The 19,603-nt window shown below is 43.7% G+C and overlaps 1 protein-coding gene across 4 annotated transcripts in view; it reads left to right on the plus strand.

Annotated features, from left to right (window-relative positions):
- The first annotated feature begins 336 nt into the window (after positions 1-336).
- Positions 337-19,603, plus strand: part of PHC2 (polyhomeotic homolog 2) — a 103,904-nt gene continuing 84,637 nt past the window's right edge. For 2 of the 4 annotated variants that reach the window (XM_066606220.1, XM_066606224.1), the window contains exon 1: positions 18,554-18,690. The gene's annotated coding sequence lies outside the window, so the exon portion shown is untranslated. Of the gene's footprint in view, positions 355-558; positions 581-18,553; positions 18,691-19,603 lie in introns of those variants that run through there. The other 2 variants (XM_066606223.1, XM_066606221.1) reach the window with 2 other exon arrangements.

The following is a 19,603-nucleotide window of genomic DNA, read 5'->3' on the forward strand; positions in this document are numbered from 1 at the left end:
TGTGTTATGTTGCCCCGGTCTCCCCCGCTGTGTTGCCCCGATCTCCTCCGCTGTGTTGCCCCGGTCTCCTGCTGTGTTGCCCCGCTCTCCTCCGCTGTGTTGCCCCGGACTCCTCCGCTGTATTGCCCCGGTCTCCCCCGCTGTGTCACGCCGGTCTCCTCTCCTCCGTTACGCAGTCTCCGGTTGCGGTGAGTGACGCTCCCCCGGGACGCGCCGTGCCGTCAGGCCGCCGCTGATTGGCTGTTGCTAGGTAACATGGTAATGGTGGAGCTGAGGCTGCTCTGTCCGGGATGTGTGCGCTCATTGAGCAGAACAAAAGCCGCTGTAGGCGGGATGCTGGCGGCGCCGGGACCGGTAAGAGCCGCTCTGTACCGTCACCACCTCCCCACCCCGGTCTAGCCCGGTACTCCGGACCTCAGAGAGTAGGTCATTCCCGCCGCCGCTCCGTCAGCTGACGTCCGCTGCTGTCAGGCCCGCCGCCGCTCACAGGCCGCAGCTCCTCCATAGCTGCACATTCCGCCGCACATGAGGACGGATGCAGCAGAGCTGAGTGTGTCGCCGGGAGCGCCGCGGACCGCAGGTAACACACGGAAGGGGCTTCACAGCAGTTATACAGGGGTATAGTGTTATACAGGTATTATACAGGTGTGCAGAGCGTTATACAGGGGTATGGTGTTATACAGGTGTGCAGAGCGTTATACAGGGGTACAGTGTTATACAGGTATTATACAGGTGTGCAGTGTTATACAGGGGTACAGTGTTATACAGGTATTATACAGGTGTGCAGTGTTATACAGGGGTATAGTGTTATACAGGTATTATACAGGTGTGCAGAGCGTTATACAGGGATATAGTGTTATACAGGTATTATACAGGTGTGCAGAGCGTTATACAGGGGTACAGAGTTATACAGGTATTATACATGTGTGCCGTGTTATACAGGGGTATAGTGTTATACAGGTGTGCAGTGTTATACAGGGGTATAGTGTTATACAGGTATTATACAGGTGTGCAGAGCGTTATACAGGGGTATAGTGTTATACAGGGGTATAGTGTTATACAGGGGTATAGTGTTATACAGGGGTGTGCAGTGTTATACAGGGGTATAGTGTTATACAGGTATTATACAGGTGTGCAGAGAGTTATACAGGGGTATAGTGTTATACAGGGGTATAGTGTTATACAGGGGTACAGTGTTATACAGGTATTATACAGGTGTGCAGTGTTATACAGGGGTATAGTGTTATACAGGTATTATACAGGTGTGCAGAGAGTTATACAGGGGTATGGTGTTATACAGGTATTATACAGGTGTGCAGAGCGTTATACAGGGATATAGTGTTATACAGGTATTATACAGGTGTGCAGAGCGTTATACAGGGGTATAGTGTTATACAGGTATTATACAGGTGTGCAGAGCGTTATACAGGGGTATGGTGTTATACAGGTGTGCAGAGAGTTATACAGGGGTACAGTGTTATACAGGTATTATACAGGTGTGCAGAGCGTTATACAGGGATATAGTGTTATACAGGTATTATACAGGTGTGCAGAGCGTTATACAGGGGTATAGTGTTATACAGGTATTATACAGGTGTGCAGAGCGTTATACAGGGGTATGGTGTTATACAGGTGTGCAGAGAGTTATACAGGGGTACAGTGTTATACAGGTATTATACAGGTGTGCAGAGCGTTATACAGGGGTATAGTGTTATACAGGGGTATAGTGTTATACAGGGGTGTGCAGTGTTATACAGGGGTATAGTGTTATACAGGTATTATACAGGTGTGCAGAGAGTTATACAGGGGTATAGTGTTATACAGGGGTATAGTGTTATACAGGTATTATACAGGTGTGCAGAGCGTTATACAGGGGTATAGTGTTATACAGGGGTATAGTGTTATACAGGGGTACAGTGTTATACAGGTATTATACAGGTGTGCAGTGTTATACAGGGGTATAGTGTTATACAGGTATTATACAGGTGTGCAGAGCGTTATACAGGGGTATGGTGTTATACAGGTATTATACAGGTGTGCAGAGCGTTATACAGGGGTATGGTGTTATACAGGGGTATAGTGTTATACAGGGGTACAGTGTTATACAGGTATTATACAGGGGTACAGTGTTATACAGGGGTATAGTGTTATACAGGTATTATACAGGGGTACAGTGTTATACAGGGGTATAGTGTTATACAGGGGTATAGTGTTATACAGGGGTATAGTGTTATACAGGGGTGTGCAGTGTTATACAGGGGTACAGTGTTATACAGGTATTATACAGGTGTGCAGTGTTATACAGGGGTATAGTGTTATACAGGTATTATACAGGTGTGCAGAGCGTTATACAGGGGTATGGTGTTATACAGGTATTATACAGGTGTGCAGAGCGTTATACAGGGGTATAGTGTTATACAGGGATATAGTGTTATACAGGTATTATACAGGGATATAGTGTTATACAGGTATTATACAGATGTGCAGAGCGTTATACAGGGGTATAGTGTTATACAGGGGTGTGCAGTGTTATACAGGGATATAGTGTTATACAGGTATTATACAGGGGTACAGTGTTATACAGGTATTATACAGGTGTGCAGAGCGTTATACAGGGGTATGGTGTTATACAGGTATTATACAGGTGTGCAGAGCGTTATACAGGGGTATAGTGTTATACAGGTATTATACAGGTGTGCCGTGTTATACAGGTATTATACAGGTGTGCAGTGTTATACAGGGGTATAGTGTTATACAGGTGTGCAAAGCGTTATACAGGGATATAGTGTTATACAGGTATTATACAGGTGTGCAGAGCGTTATACAGGGATATAGTGTTATACAGGTATACAGGTGTGCAGTGTTATACAGGGGTACAGTGTTATACAGGTGGACATTGTTATACAGGGGTACAGTATTATACTGGGGTACAGTGTTATACAGGTATTATACAGGTGTGCAGTGTTATACAGGGGTATAGTGTTATACATGGGTATAGTGTTATACAGGTATTATACAGGCGTGCAGTGTTATACAGGTATACAGTGTTATACAGGGGTATAGTGTTATACAGGTGTGCAGTGTTATACAGGGGTACAGTGTTATACAGGTATTATACAGGTGTACAGAGCGTTATACAGGGGTATAGTGTTATACAGGTATTATACAGGTGTGCAGAGCGTTATACAGGGGTATAGTGTTATACAGGTATTATACAGGTCTGCAGAGCGTTATACAGGGATATAGTGTTATACAGGTATTATACAGGTGTGCAGAGCGTTATACAGGGATATAGTGTTATACAGGTATTATACAGGTGTGCAGAGCGTTATACAGGGATATAGTGTTATACAGGTATTATACAGGTGTACAGTGTTATACAGGGGTACAGTTTTATACAGGTGGACATTGTTATACAGGGGTACAGTATTATACTGGGGTACAGTGTTATACAGGTATTATACAGGTGTGCAGTGTTATACAGGGGTATAGTGTTATACATGGGTATAGTGTTATACAGGTATTATACAGGTGTGCAGTGTTATACAGGTATACAGTGTTATACAGGGGTATAGTGTTATACAGGGGTATAGTGTTATACAGTTGTGCAGTGTTATACAGGGGTACAGTGTTGTACAGGTATTATACAGGTGTACAGAGCGTTATACAAGGGTATAGTGTTATACAGGTATTATACAGGTGTACAGTGTTATACAGGGGTACAGTGTTATACAGGTATTATACAGGTGTACAGAGCGTTATACAGGGGTATAGTGTTATACAGGTATTATACAGGTGTGCAGAGCGTTATACAGGGGTATAGTGTTATACAGGTATTATACAGGTCTGCAGAGCGTTATACAAGGATATAGTGTTATACAGGTATTATACAGGTGTGCAGAGCGTTATACAGGGATATAGTGTTATACAGGTATTATACAGGTGTGCAGAGCGTTATACAGGGATATAGTGTTATACAGGTATTATACAGGTGTACAGTGTTATACAGGTGGACATTGTTATACAGGGGTACAGTATTATACTGGGGTACAGTGTTATACAGGTATTATACAGGTGTGCAGTGTTATACAGGGGTATAGTGTTATACATGGGTATAGTGTTATACAGGTATTATACAGGTGTGCAGTGTTATACAGGTATACAGTGTTATACAGGGGTATAGTGTTATACAGGGGTATAGTGTTATACAGTTGTGCAGTGTTATACAGGGGTACAGTGTTGTACAGGTATTATACAGGTGTACAGAGCGTTATACAAGGGTATAGTGTTATACAGGTATTATACAGGTGTACAGTGTTATACAGGGGTACAGTGTTATACAGGTATTATACAGGTGTACAGTGTTATACAGGGGTACAGTGTTATACAGGGGTGCAGTGTTATACAGGTGTACAGTGTTATACAGGGGTACGGTGTTATACAGGGGTACGGTGTTATACAGGGGTACGGTGTTATACAGGTATTATACAGGTGTACAGTGTTATACAGGGGTACAGTGTTATACAGGGGTACGGTGTTATACAGGTATTATACAGGTGTACAGTGTTATACAGGGGTACAGTGTTATACAGGGGTATAGTGTTATACAGGTATTATACAGGTGTAGTGTTATACAGGTGTACAGTATTATACAGGGGTACAGTGTTATACAGGTATTATACAGGTGTACAGTATTATACAGGGGTACAGTGTTATACAGGTATTATACAGGGGTACAGTGTTATACAGGGGTGCAGTGTTATACAGGGGTGCAGTGTTATACAGGTGTGCAGTGTTATACAGGGGTATAGTGTTATACAGGTATTATACAGGTGTGCAGTGTTATACAGGGGTATAGTGTTATACAGGTGTGCAGTGTTATACAGGGGTTCAGTGTTATACAGCCATTATGCAGGTGTGCCGTGTTATACAGGGGTATAGTGTTATACAGGGGTATAGTGTTATACAGGTGTGCAGTGTTATACAGAGGTACAGTGTTATACAGGTATTATACAGGTGTGCCGTGTTATACAGGTGTGCAGTGTTATAGAGGGGTATAGTGTTATACAGGTATTATACAGGTGTGCCGTGTTATACAGGTATTATACAGTTGTGCAGTGTTATACAGGGGTATAGTGTTATACAGGTATTATACAGGTGTGCAGTGTTATACAGGTATACAGTGTTATACAGGTGTAGTGTTATACAGGTGTACAGTATTATACAGGGGTACAGTGTTATACAGGTATACAGGTGTAGTGTTATACAGGGGTACAGTGTTATACAGGTATTATACAGGTGTACAGTATTATACAGGGGTACAGTGTTATACAGGTATTATACAGGGGTACAGTGTTATACAGGGATACAGTGTTATACAGGGGTGCAGTGTTATAGAGGTGTGCAGTGTTATACAGGGGTATAGTGTTATACAGGTATTATACAGGTGTGCCGTGTTATACAGGGGTATAGTGTTATACAGGGGTATAGTGTTATACAGGTGTGCAGTGTTATACAGGGGTATAGTGTTATACAGGTATTATACAGGTGTGCAGTGTTATAGAGGTATACAGTGTTATACAGGTGTAGTGTTATACAGGTGTACAGTATTATACAGGGGTACAGTGTTATACAGGTATTATACAGGTGTACAGTTTTATACAGGGGTACAGTGTTATACAGGTATTATTCAGGGGTACAGTGTTATACAGGGGTACAGTGTTATACAGGGGTGCAGTGTGTTACAGGTGTGCAGTGTTATACAGGGGTATAGTGTTATACAGGTATTATACAGGTGTGCCGTGTTATACAGGGGTATAGTGTTATACTGGTGTGCAGTGTTATAAAGGGGTACAGTGTTATACAGGTATTATACAGGTGTGCAGTGTTATACAGTGTTATACAGGGGTATAGTGTTATACAGGTGTGCAGTGTTATACAGGTATTATACAGGTATACAGAGCGTTATACAGGGATATAGTGTTATACAGGTGTACAGTGTTATACAGGGGTACAGTGTTATACAGGTATTATACAGGTGTACAGTTTTATACAGGTGTACAGTGTTATACAGGGGTACGGTGTTATACAGGTATTATACAGGTGTAGTGTTATACAGGTGTACAGTATTATACTGGGGTACAGTGTTATACAGGTATTATACAGGTGTACAGTATTATACAGGGGTACAGTGTTATACAGGGGTACAGTGTTATACAGGGGTGCAGTGTTATACAGGTGTGCAGTGTTATACAGGGGTATAGTGTTATACAGGGGTATAGTGTTATACAGGTGTGCAGTGTTATACAGGGGTTCAGTGTTATACAGCTATTATACAGGTGTGCCGTGTTATACAGGGGTATAGTGTTATACAGGGGTATAGTGTTATACAGGTGTGCAGTGTTATACAGGGGTTCAGTGTTATACAGCTATTATACAGGTGTGCCGTGTTATACAGGGGTATAGTGTTATACAGGGGTATAGTGTTATACAGGTGTGCAGTGTTATACAGGGGTACAGAGTTATACAGGTATTATACAGGTGTGCCGTGTTATACAGGGGTATAGTGTTATACAGGTTTGCAGTGTTATAGAGGGGTATAGTGTTATACAGGTATTATACAGGTGTGCCGTGTTATACAGGTATTATACAGGTGTGCAGTGTTATACAGGGGTATAGTGTTATACAGGTATTATACAGGTGTGCAGTGTTATACAGGTATACAGTGTTATACAGGTGTAGTGTTATACAGGTGTACAGTATTATACAGGGGTACAGTGTTATACAGGTATTATACAGGTGTACAGTATTATACAGGGGTACAGTGTTATACAGGTATTATACAGGGGTACAGTGTTATACAGGGATACAGTGTTATACAGGGTGCAGTGTTATAGAGGTGTGCAGTGTTATACAGGGGTATAGTGTTATACAGGTATTATACAGGTGTGCCATGTTATACAGGGGTATAGTGTTATACAGGGGTATAGTGTTATACAGGTGTGCAGTGTTATACAGGGGTATAGTGTTATACAGGTATTATACAGGTGTGCAGTGTTATACAGGTATACAGTGTTATACAGGTGTACAGTATTATACAGGGGTACAGTGTTATACAGGTACAGTGTTATACAGGGGTACAGTGTTATACAGGTATTATACAGGTGTACAGTATTACACAGGGGTACAGTGTTATACAGGTGTTATTCAGGGGTACAGTGTTATACAGGGGTACAGTGTTATACAGGGGTGCAGTGTTATACAGGTGTGAAGTGTTATACAGGGGTATAGTGTTATACAGGTATTATACAGGTGTGCCGTGTTATACAGGGGTATAGTGTTATACAGGGGTATAGTGTTATACAGGTGTGCAGTGTTATACAGGGGTACAGTGTTATACAGGTATTATACAGGTGTGCCCTGTTATACAGGGGTATAGTGTTATACAGGTGTGCAGTGTTATACAGGGGTATAGTGTTATACAGGTATTATACAGGTGTGCCGTGTTATACAGGTATTATACAGGTGTGCAGTGTTATACAGGGGTACAGTGTTATGCAGGGGTATAGTGTTATACAGGTGTGCAGTGTTATACAGGGGTACAGTGTTATACAGGTATTATACAGGTGTAGTGTTATACAGGTATACAGTGTTATACATGGGTACAGTGTTATACAGGGGTAGAATGTTATACAGGGGTATAGTGTTATACAGGGGTATAGTGTTATACAGGTGTGCAGTGTTATACAGGGGTACCGTGTTATACAGGTATTATACAGGTGTAGTGTTATACAGGTATACAGTGTTATACAGGTATTATACAGGTGTGCCGTGTTATACAGGGGTATAGTGTTATACAGGTGTGCAGTGTTATACAGGGGTATAGTGTTATACAGGTATTATACAGGTGTGCCGTGTTATACAGGTATTATACAGGTGTGCAGTGTTATACAGGGGTATAGTGTTATACAGGTATTATACAGGTGTGCCGTGTTATACAGTGTTATACAGGTATTATACAGGTGTGCAGTGTTATACAGGTATACAGTATTATACATGGGTACAGTGTTATACAGGGGTATAGTGTTATACAGGGGCGCAGTGTTATACAGGGGTATAGTGTTATTCAGGTATTATACAGGTGTGCCGTGTTATACAGGGGTACAGTGTTATACAGGTGTGCAGTGTTATACAGGAGTATAGTGTTATACAGGTATTATACAGGTGTGCCGTGTTATACAGGGGTACAGTATTATACTGGGGTACAGTGTTATACAGGTATTATACAGGTGTGCAGTGTTATACAGGGGTATAGTGTTATACAGGGGTACAGTGTTATACAGGTATTATACAGGTGTACAGTTTTATACAGGTGTACAGTGTTATACAGGGGTACGGTGTTATACAGGTATTATACAGGTGTAGTGTTATACAGGTGTACAGTATTATACTGGGGTACAGTGTTATACAGGTATTATACAGGTGTGCCGTGTTATACAGGGGTACAGTGTTATACAGGGGTGCAGTGTTATACAGGGGTATAGTGTTATACAGGTAATAAACAGATGTACACTGATATACAGTGTTATGCAGGTTTACAGTGCTATACAGGGGTATAGTGTTATATAGGTGTACAATATTACACAGGCATTGTACAGGTGTACAGTGTTATTCAGGATTATAGTGTTATACAGGGGTATAGTATTACACAGATATTGTACAGGGGTATAGTGTTATATAGGGGTACAGTGATATACATGTGTATTGTGTTGTACAGGTGTACAGTATTGCACAGGTATTATACAGGTGTACAGTGTTCTACAGGTGTATAGGGTTACATTGGTATTATACAGGGGTATAGTTTCACACTGGTATTATAGAGGGGTACAGTGATATTCAGGTGTAAAGTATTACACAGGTGTACAGTGTTTTATTGTTGTATAGTGTTATACAGGGGTATAGTGTTACACAGATATTATACAGATGTACAGTGTTATGCAGGTATAGAGTGTTGTACAGGTGTATAATATTACAGAGGTGTTATACAGGGGTACAGTGTTATACATGCATACAGTGTCATACAGGCATATAGTGTTATAACGGTGTACAATATCATACAGTTATTATACAGTGGTATAGTGTTATACAGGTGTACAACGTTATACTGTTGTATAGTGTTATACAGGTATACAATATTATACAGGTGTACAGTGCTATACAGGGGTATAGTGTTCTACAGGGGTACAGTGTTACACGGGTATTATACAGGTGTATAGTGTTATGCAGGTGTACAGTGGTATAAAGGAGTACAGTGTTATACAGCTGTATAGCGTTATGTAGCTGCAATACTATAGTATTATACAGGTGTACAGTTGTAAAGTTATACAGGTGTACAGTTGTACTGGTGTATAGTATTATACAGGTTTTATAGAGTTATGCAGGTGTATGGAGTGATAAAGGTGTACAGTTATACAGGTGTATTCTATTATACAGGTTTTATAGAGTTATGTAGGTGTATAGTGTTATAGAGGTGTACAGTTATACTGGTGTATAGTATTATACAGGTTTTATAGAGTTATGTATGGTGTATGGTGTTATACAGGTGTACAGTTATACTGGTGTATAGAGTGATACAGGTGTAAAGTGTTATACAGGTTTTATAGAGTTATGCAGGTGTATAGAGTGATAAAGGTGTACAGTTATACAGGTGTATTCTATTATACAGGTTTTATAGAGTTATGCAGGTGTATAGAGTGGTACAGGTGTACAGTTATACAGGTGTAAAGTGTTATACAGGTTTTATAGAGTTATGCAGGTGTATAGTATTATACAGGTGTACAGTTGTACTGGTGTATAGTATTATACAGGTTTTATAGAGTTGTGCAGGTGTACAGTTGTACAGGTGTATAGTATTATACAGGTTTTATAGAGTTATGCAGGTGTATAGAGTGATAAAGGTGTACAGTTGTACTGGTGTATAGTATTATACAGGTTTTATAGAGTTATGTAGGTGTATAGTGTTATACAGGTGTACAGTTATACAGGTGTATAGTATTATACAGGTTTTATAGAGTTGTGCAGGTGTATAGAGTGATAAAGGTGTACAGTTATACAGGTGTACTCTATTATACAGGTTTTATAGAGTTGTGCAGTTGTATAGAGTGATACAGGTGTACAGTTATACTTGTGTATAGTTTTATACAGGTGTATTATGTACAGGAGTACAATTATACTGGTGTACAGTATTATACAGGTGTATAGTATTATTCAGGTTTTATAGAGTTATGCAGGTGTATAGAGTGATACAGGTGTATAGAGTGATATAGGCGTACAGTTATACTGCTGTATAGTATTATACAGGTTTTATAGAGTTATGCAGGTGTATAGAGTGATACAGGTGTATAGTATTATACAGGTTTTATAGAGTGATACAGGTGTACAGTTATACTGGTGTATATTATTAGACAGGTTTTATAGAGTTATGAAGGTGTATAGAGTGATACAGGTATACAGTTGTACTGGTGTATAGTATTATACAGGTTTTATAGAGTTATGCAGGTGTATAGAGTGATACAGGTGTACAGTTATACTGGTGTATATTATTAGACAGGTTTTATAGAGTTATGAAGGTGTATAGAGTGATACAGGTGTACAGTTATACTGTGGTATATTATTAGACAGGTTTTATAGAGTTATGAAGGTGTATAGAGTGATACAGGTATACAGTGGTACTGGTGTATAGTATTATACAGGTTTTATAGAGTTATGCAGGTGTATAGAGTGATACAGGTGTGCAGTTATACAGGTGTATTCTATTATACAGGGTTTATAGAGTTATGCAGGTGTATAGAGTGATACAGGTGTACAGTTATACTGTGGTATATTATTAGACAGGTTTTATAGAGTTATGAAGGTGTATAGAGTGATACAGGTATACAGTGGTACTGGTGTATAGTATTATACAGGTTTTATAGAGTTATGCAGGTGTATAGAGTGATACAGGTGTACAGTTATACTGTGGTATAGTATTATACAGGTTTTATAGAGTTACGTTGGTGTATAGTATTATATAGGTGTACAGTTATACAGATGTATAGTATTATACTGGTTTTATAGAGTTATGCAGGTGTATAGAGTTATACAGGTGTACAGTTATACAGGTGTACAGTTGTACAGGTGTATAGTATTATACAGGTTTTATAGAGTTATGCAGGTGTATAGTGTTATACAGGTGTACAGTTATACAGGTGTATAGTATTATACAGGTTTTATAGAGTTATGCAGGTGTATAGAGTTATACAGGTGTACAGTTATACAGGTGTACAGTTGTACAGGTGTATAGTATTATACAGGTTTTATAGAGTTATGCAGGTGTATAGTGTTATACAGGTGTACAGTTATACAGGTGTATAGTATTATACATGTTTTATAGAGTTATGCAGGTGTATAGAGTGATACAGGTGTACAGTTATACAGGTGTATAGTATTGTACAGGTTTTATAGAGTTATGCAGGTGTATAGAGTGATGATACAGGTGTACAGTTATACTGGTGTATAGTATTGTACAGGTTTTATAGAGTTATGCAGGTGTATAGAGTGATACAGGTGTACAGTTATACAGGTGTATAGTATTATACAGGTTTTTTAGAGTTATGCAGGTGTATAGAGTGATACAGGTGTACAATTTTACTGGTGTATAGTATTATACAGGTTATATAGAGTTATGCAGGTGTATAGAGTGATACAGGTGTGCAGTTATACTTGTATAGTGTTATACAGGTGTACTATGTTCAGTTGTACTCTTATACTGGTGTACAGTTATACTGCTGTATTGTAATATACAGGTGTTATAGAGTTATACAGTGTTATAGAAGCGTACAGTTATACAGGTGTATTGTATCATACAGGTATATAGAGTTAGACAGGTGTACAGTGTTATAGAAGTGTACAGTTATACAGGTGTATTGTATTATACAGGTGTTATAGAGTTTCGCAGGTGTATAGTATTATACAATGTAAATCTAAAATTCCAGCCCACCCCAGGCACACCCCACAGCAATAGAAAACAGAAACCTCCCCCCACTCCCGTGGATACCAGGATGAAAGCAGTATTTTCTTTTGATATCATGGATAAAAACATCTTCCCAGAGAAGTTTTTGTTTGTGCTTACATGTTTCAAGCAGAGTTCTTATTATGATATATATAAACACTGTACGAAACAGGAAAGCACAAAAAAAACTTTTCTGGGAAGATGTTTTTATCCATGATATCAAAAGAAAATACTGCTTTCATCCTGGTATCCACGGGAGTGGGGGGAGGATTCTGTTTTCTATAGTGTTATACAGGTATATAGAGTTATACAGGTGTACAATATAATATAGGTGTACACTTATACTGTTGTATAGTATCATGTGGGTGTATAGTCAAAAACTGACCTTCTCCTGCTTCCGCCCTCCACTAACCGACCTCATCCTGACATCGCCATCTCAGTGTGTGGCACCATAACTCCCAGCACGCCCGCTGCCTTGGGATCATATTTGACTCCGATCTCTTCTTCGCCCCCTACATCCAATCTCTGGCCCGAACATGTCAGCTGCACCTCAAGAACATCGCAAGAATCCACCCTTTCCTCACCGTGAACACGCTACAAACGCTCGCTGTTGCCCTCATCCACTCCCGGCTCGATTACTGCAACTCGCTGCTGATCGGCCTCCCCTGCACCAGACTCTACCCCCTTCAATCCATCCTGAATGCAGCAGCCAGGCTCATCTTCCTGTCGAGCCGCTACTCGGACGCCTCTGCCCTGTGCCGGTCACTGCACTGGCTGCCCGTTAAATACAGAATTCAATTTAAACTCACTACCTTCATCCACAAAGCCCTCCACAGTGCAGCGCCCCCTATATTGCCTCCCTCAGCTCAATCCACCACCCAGCCTGGGTCCTACACTCCGCTAACGAAATCAGATTGAGTGCCCCTTTAATTCGAACCTCTCATTCCAAGACTTCTCCAGAGCAGCACCGGTCCTCTGGAACGCGCTACCAAAGGCTATCCGGGCATTCACTGACACACTAAAGTTCAGGCGTGCTCTAAAAACACACCTCTTCAGGGAGGCATACTGTATCCCCTAAACCAAACCCCTCTGTACTCCGCCTGATAACATGCTCCCTGACCTACCGACTGCAGTTGTTGTTAGCCGTAATCAACCAGCAGCTGCAGTTATACCGATTCAGCCACTATACGGCCTGACCATTGTCTATGTGTATAGCATCCCTCACTCTCCACCTCACCATAATGTGCACATCTCCAGCCCCATTATCTTCTGTACCACCCCATTATCTGTAGTATGTAAGCTTGTTGGAGCAGGACCCTCACCCCTACTGTCTCCATCAATTGATTACTTCATGTAACCGTGGTCTTGTTTTATTTCCCTTGTATTGTAAGTGCTGCGGAATATGTTGGCGCCATATAAATAAAATTATTATTAAAGTGTTAGGCCTCATGCCCACGGTCATGACAGATTCTACCAGCGGAATTTCGCAGCGTAGTCCGTCACGATGCCCCCAAAAACCCCATACTCACCTCTCCGGATAAGCTGTGCGATTCCCGCCTAGTAAGCCGGCGAGCATGCGCAGTACAGCGTGTGACGCGCCAGCTGTGCGGGGACGCGTAATCACGCGATACTTCCGCTGTGCTACAACAGAAGTATAGTGTGATGTCCGGCTTCCATTGACTACTAGAGCATGCTGCGGTTTCTTTCACGCTGTGGAATTCCACGGTAGAACTCCGCAGCGTGAACATTGAGCTATTATATTCAATAGAATCTAATAGCTGCGGCCTAACGCCGCAGATTTTCACCACGTGAAACGCGCCAGAATCCGGCCGTGGGCAATAGCCCTTATACAGGTATTAAAGAGTTATGCAGGTGTATAGAGCAGTGGTTCCCAAACTTTTTCAGCCATAGAGCCCTTTTTGAAGCAAAAGTTTCTCGTGGAGCCCCAGAGCGCAGAGGGTGTAGCCAGGGGATGGGTTAGGGGGCGTGGCTTATCACAACATATTATTTTTACCTCCGCCATTATAAAAAGGACAGGGCTGTTTAAAAAGTAAACCAAAAAAATGGGAGGAACGCTGGAGTGATGGGTGAGCTATTGATATATAGTATATTTAAAATTAACATGCTGTGGAATTAATCCCGCACCACATGTCGGCGTCCACACTGGTTTTGTGCAGATTTTTTCCACAGTGTATAGATGAGATTTTTAAAATCTCATCTACTTTGCTGCTACAGCGACTGTAAATTCTGCAGCAAATCGGCCCCTGTCGTAATAGTCACCCCTACGTTGGTGGACCTAGTAGTATTAGCATCCCCTATATTGGCCCCAGTAGTAATAGCGTCCCCTATATTGTCCCCAGTAATTATAGCATCCCCTATATTGGCCCAAGTAGTAGTAGCGTCCCCTATACTGGGCCCGTGTAGTAAAATAGCGACCCCTATTGTGGCCCCAGTAATGTTAACCCCACAGTAGCCCCAGTAGTAGTAGTGACCCCCACAGTAGCCTCAGTAGTAATATTAATCCCAGAAGTGCTGGGTGTTGACAAGGTCAAGGTATTTGACAGCCAGGTGATGCCCTCTGTTCCTCAGTGTCTGCACGGCAGGCTCTGCTTGCTCGGCCTCACAGGTCCTGCTACGGAGCACTGTGGTCTCTGTTCTCGCCCTGTCTGGTCCAGGCACTGAGCACTCCGGTCCCTACTGGCTCTCCGTCGTCCAGGCACTTAGCACTCTGATCCTTGCTGGCTCTCCGTCGTCCAGGCATTCAGCACTCTGATCCGTGCTGGCTCTCCGTCATCCAGTCATTCAGTACTCTGATCCGTGCTGGCTCTCCGTCGTCCAGTTATTCAGCAGTCCGGTCCTTGCTGGCTCTCCGTCGTCCAGTTATTCAGCACTCCGGTCCTTGCTGGCTCTCCGTCGTCCAGGCATTCAGCACTCTGATCCTTGCTGGCTCTCCATCGTCCAGTCATTCAGCACTCCGATCCTTGCTGGCTCTCCGTCGTCCAGTCATTCAGCACTCTGGTCCCTGCTGGCTCTTCGTCCTCGTCCTCAGAGGTCCTGGCACGCAGCACTCCGGTCTCAGTTGTGGCTCCTGTCCTCGGGCTGAGAGGTCCTGGCACTCACCACTTGGGTGTCCCTTGTCCTCTCAGGGGTCGCTTTGGTTGTCAGGCTGTTGGCTCCTGCCAGTCACCACCGCCGGTCTACCTTTTTGCGCTGAGGGGTCTCATCCTTCCATCATCATCCCGTTAACAGCTGGGCGGGAAGGTGAGGGGATGGATGTCCTGCACTGCTGATAGCTGGTGCTGTGCTGGTAATGTGGGCATGAAAGGGTGGACGCTGTCTGCACTACCCCGGTAACAGCTTGGCGGGGGGGGGGGGGTGGTATGAAGTTGGATGAGTTAGGGTTAATTTATGTGTAAGGCTTACATTATTTGGTGTAAATTGTTCCATGTTAATGCGGCCGTGCTCTGACATGTAACGATTTACAGCTAATAATGTAAGCCTAACACAGAAACTAACCCTAACCCTCCATCCCAAGCATAACTCAATCCCCACGCAGCTAGGACCTTCCTGCAGCCGGCCAATCAGGAACTTTGGGGGCGTACCCTAGCCTTAAGCTGTCACTCAAGGTCTCCACCCATTATTCTGGTGGAGACATAATACAATTGTACCTCCTCCCTCTAGTCTCCCTCTGTCACCATACATTCTCCCTTCCCTCTGTGGCCACCTCCAGATTCCCTCCCCCCTCCAGACTTTTCTGTCCCTTCACCCCTCTGGACTTCTCGTCCTTCCATCCCTATCAGTTCCTCTGTCCTCCTCCAGACACCTCTGTTCCCATCGCCCCTCCAAACCCCTCTGCCCTCCTTTCCAGACTGCTCTGTTTACTTTAGGCTCCTATGTCTCTCTAGACATCTATACCTCCACCTACAGAGCACTCTATTCCGTTCTCTGACTGAGCCCTCATAGTGAAGGATTAACCCTTTTGCCAAGGTGTTAACTGGCGGAGGGGGTTGTTACAGTGGACACAGGAGCTGAGCCTGTTCCGTACAGCTGACACCCGTCAGCAACGGCTGTCTCCCTCGGAGCTCGCTTAAATTGTAGCTGTTTAGCACTGACCGCGGCATCTAAGGGCTTAAACATCTGACCGCGGCACCTAAACAGAGAGGATCAGCCTTCCTGCAACTTGATTATGTGATGCTGACGGTTGCCCTGGCAACCTGGGGCCTAGTGAAGGATCATAGGCCTGCCATGCAATCAAACCTGTGAAGCTAAAGAAAATGGTAAATTAAGTTAAATATTTAAAAAAATATCTAAAGAATAGAAAATGCCTAATTATCACCGTTGCTTCTGTAAGTCCGTACTATTAAAATGTTGCATAATTTATCCCATACGGTAAACACCATAAACCAAAAAAAATTATAACACAATGCCAGAGTTGCATTTTTGGTCACTCCTCCTCTCCAAAAAATCTTGTATACCCCATAGCAGTACGAAAACAGCTCATCCTGTAAAACATGAGCCCTCAAACAGTCCCACCAACAGTAAAACAAAGCGTTATCCGGTAGGTGTCTGAATGTGGAGACACAGAGCAAGTTATGTTTATCCACAGGACATGGGTAACTTGCTGATCAGTGGGGGTCTCAGTGCTGAGACCACCACCAATCCCCAGAACGGGGTCCCGTGTCCCCCGTCCTCCTCACTGCAGAGAGGAGGAGACTGAATGGAGCGCTGCAGATAGGGAATAAATGGTACCTTTAAAAAATTCAGCTTGTCCCACAAACACAAGTAAGCACTCATACGGCTCTGTCAGCGAAGATAATAAAATATACGGAAAAACAAAGAATGGCTGAGAAGAGCAGGAAGACCCCTCTGCCCAGACTTTAGTAACAACAGTAAGACAATAAATGCGCTATATTGTGCAATACGAAGAGCGCAGTCCATAGAAACCGCAGTACAGCGTCTGCATCACCTGCTGGTGGGGTGGCAGTAGTGTGAAGACAGGACCCGACAGGGCAAGTGAGCCGGAAGCTCGGCATTCAGCTCACCTAAAGTCCAGGTGACTCTCAGACAGTCTAAACCGGTGCTCAGCTATGACAGTCTGTTACTGTGAATGGAGGCGGGCGGCCGGAAGGGATCTCCAGGGCACTCTGCCTCCATTCAGTCAGTGATCATCGTCCCTGGGCCCCAATGCAAAATCTGTAACGGAGCCCCCAAATATAATGCTTTATTCATAGTACTGGGCTCCCTATATGGAGTGGAGAGGCCTTATGGGCCCCCTAAGGCTCCTGGGCCCGGGTGCAACCGCTTCCCCTGCATCCCCTATAGCTATGCCCCTAAAAGCACAGAAGCGATAATCGTTGGGCTGGCGGTCAAGCGAGTAAGCTCCTGACAGTGATCCTGTATAAAAGTACCCTTGAGCCCCCGACATCCGTCCCTTATCGCCCAGTGAATGAGTAAACAGGCAGGCCTTCATCGATGAGCGACTGCATGTTTACACGGGCCGACGGTCGCTTGGTCTTTAGGTGAGCTGAAAGCAAAGCGACTCCAACACATGATCGATTCTCACTCGCTTGCCCTGTCGGGTCCTGTACTTACTGAGGATGACAGTCGCTCGTAATCACTCTTTTGAGCCATTATTTGGTCAACTGTCAACCTATTTTGTTACAAGCACCGTGACCTGTTGTGATCTGCTACATAAACCGTGTGACCTCATCGCTGTCATCTATGACATCATCATCCAGCCACAGACTGACCATGACCTGTTGTGATCTGCTACATAAACCATGTGACCTCATCACTGTCATCTATGACATCATCATCCAGCCACAGACTGACCATGACCTGTTGTGATCTGCTACATAAACCGTGTGACCTCATCGCTCTCATCTATGACATCATCATCCAGCCACAGACTGACCATGACCTGTTGTGATCTGCTACATAAACCGTGTGACCTCATCGCTCTCATCTATGATATCATCATCCAGCCACAGACTGACCATGACCTGTTGTGATCTGCTACATAAACCGTGTGACCTCATCGCTGTCATCTATGACATCATCATCCAGCCACAGACTGACCATGACCTGTTGTGATCTGCTACATAAACCGTGTGACCTCATCGCTGTCATCTATGACATCATCATCCAGCCACAGACTGACCTGCTGGGTCTGATGATGATGGTTGTAGTTTCTCAGCATCCTCAACTATTTAGAGAATCATTTGTGTATTTTTGTGTTTGACCCTTTCCTGACAGGTCAGCTCTCAGTGCCCGCCACATGGTGCCCGCATGAGTTCAGTAAGGTGCAATAACCCTTTCAGTGCTGGGGGTGGGGGAACCATGCCTGAGGCTGCACAGCAAGCAGAGAGGAACTCACAGGAGTAATGAGACACTGCAAGAAATCCTCCTGTAATTGTATCCCAGCCAGAAAGTGGCAGATCCTGTACCCCCTCCCCCTGGACAGGAAACATGCTGCCTTTGATGAGGGCGGCGGGGTGGGGACAGGCCTGGCCAGCACAGGATACGGAGAAGTACGAGGCACAACCTGACTGACTTACTAGGATGCTCTGTGGGGTCACAAGTATCCAACCGTAATGTCTGACAATGAACTCCCAGAAGCCAAAAGATCAAGTCCTTGACAGGTGAGTACCAGACAGATTACAGGCGCTCCCGTCCACCCCATACGGTAGACATCGGAAATCGGAAGAGGAGAAGACCCCACTGACCATAAAAGCTTGCATTCTAAAGAAGAAAAGACCCCACTGACCATAACAGCTTATACTCTATGGCCGCCTGCAGACGGGCGGAAATTCCGCGGCGGGATTCCCCGCAGAATTTCCACACGTACACGCCTGCATAGGATTGCATTACAATACGCAATTCTATGCAGACGGCCGCGGTTTGTCTGCGCAAAATCCAACACAGAAAACAAACCGCGGCATGCTCTATTTCTGTGCGGGGCTCGCAGAGAAACGTCGCTGCCGGCTCCGCTCTGCGTATGCGCCAGCTGCCCGGCAGCCGGCGCATAAAAGAGCCGGAGCTGCGGGAGCGGGTGAGTTCCGCGCTGCTCTCGCAGCCGGATCCGGCCCGGCCGTCTGCAGGCAGCCTATAGGAGAGAGAGGACCCCACTGCGCATAAGAAGTTACACTCCAAAGGAGAGAGGACCCTACTGACCATAAGAGCTTACACTCCATAGGAGAGAAGACTCTACTGACCATAAGAGCTTACACTCTATAGGAGAGAGGACCCTACTGACCATAACAGCTTACACTCTATAGGAGAGAGGACCCTACTGACCATAAGAGCTTACACTCTATAGGAGAGAAGACTCTACTGACCATAAAAGCTTACACTCCATAGGAGAGAGGACCGTACTGACCATAAAAGCTTACAGTCTATAGGAGAGAGGACCCTACTGACCATAAGAGCTTACACTTTATAGGAGAGAGGACCGTACTGACCATAAGAGCTTACACTCTATAGGAGAGAGGACCCCACTGACCATAAGAGCTTACACTCCATAGGAGAGAGGACTCTACTGACCATAAGAGCTTA

Source organism: Eleutherodactylus coqui, chromosome 6 (genome assembly GCF_035609145.1).
Source record: "Eleutherodactylus coqui strain aEleCoq1 chromosome 6, aEleCoq1.hap1, whole genome shotgun sequence".
In the NCBI taxonomy this organism is placed as follows: domain Eukaryota; kingdom Metazoa; phylum Chordata; class Amphibia; order Anura; family Eleutherodactylidae; genus Eleutherodactylus; species Eleutherodactylus coqui.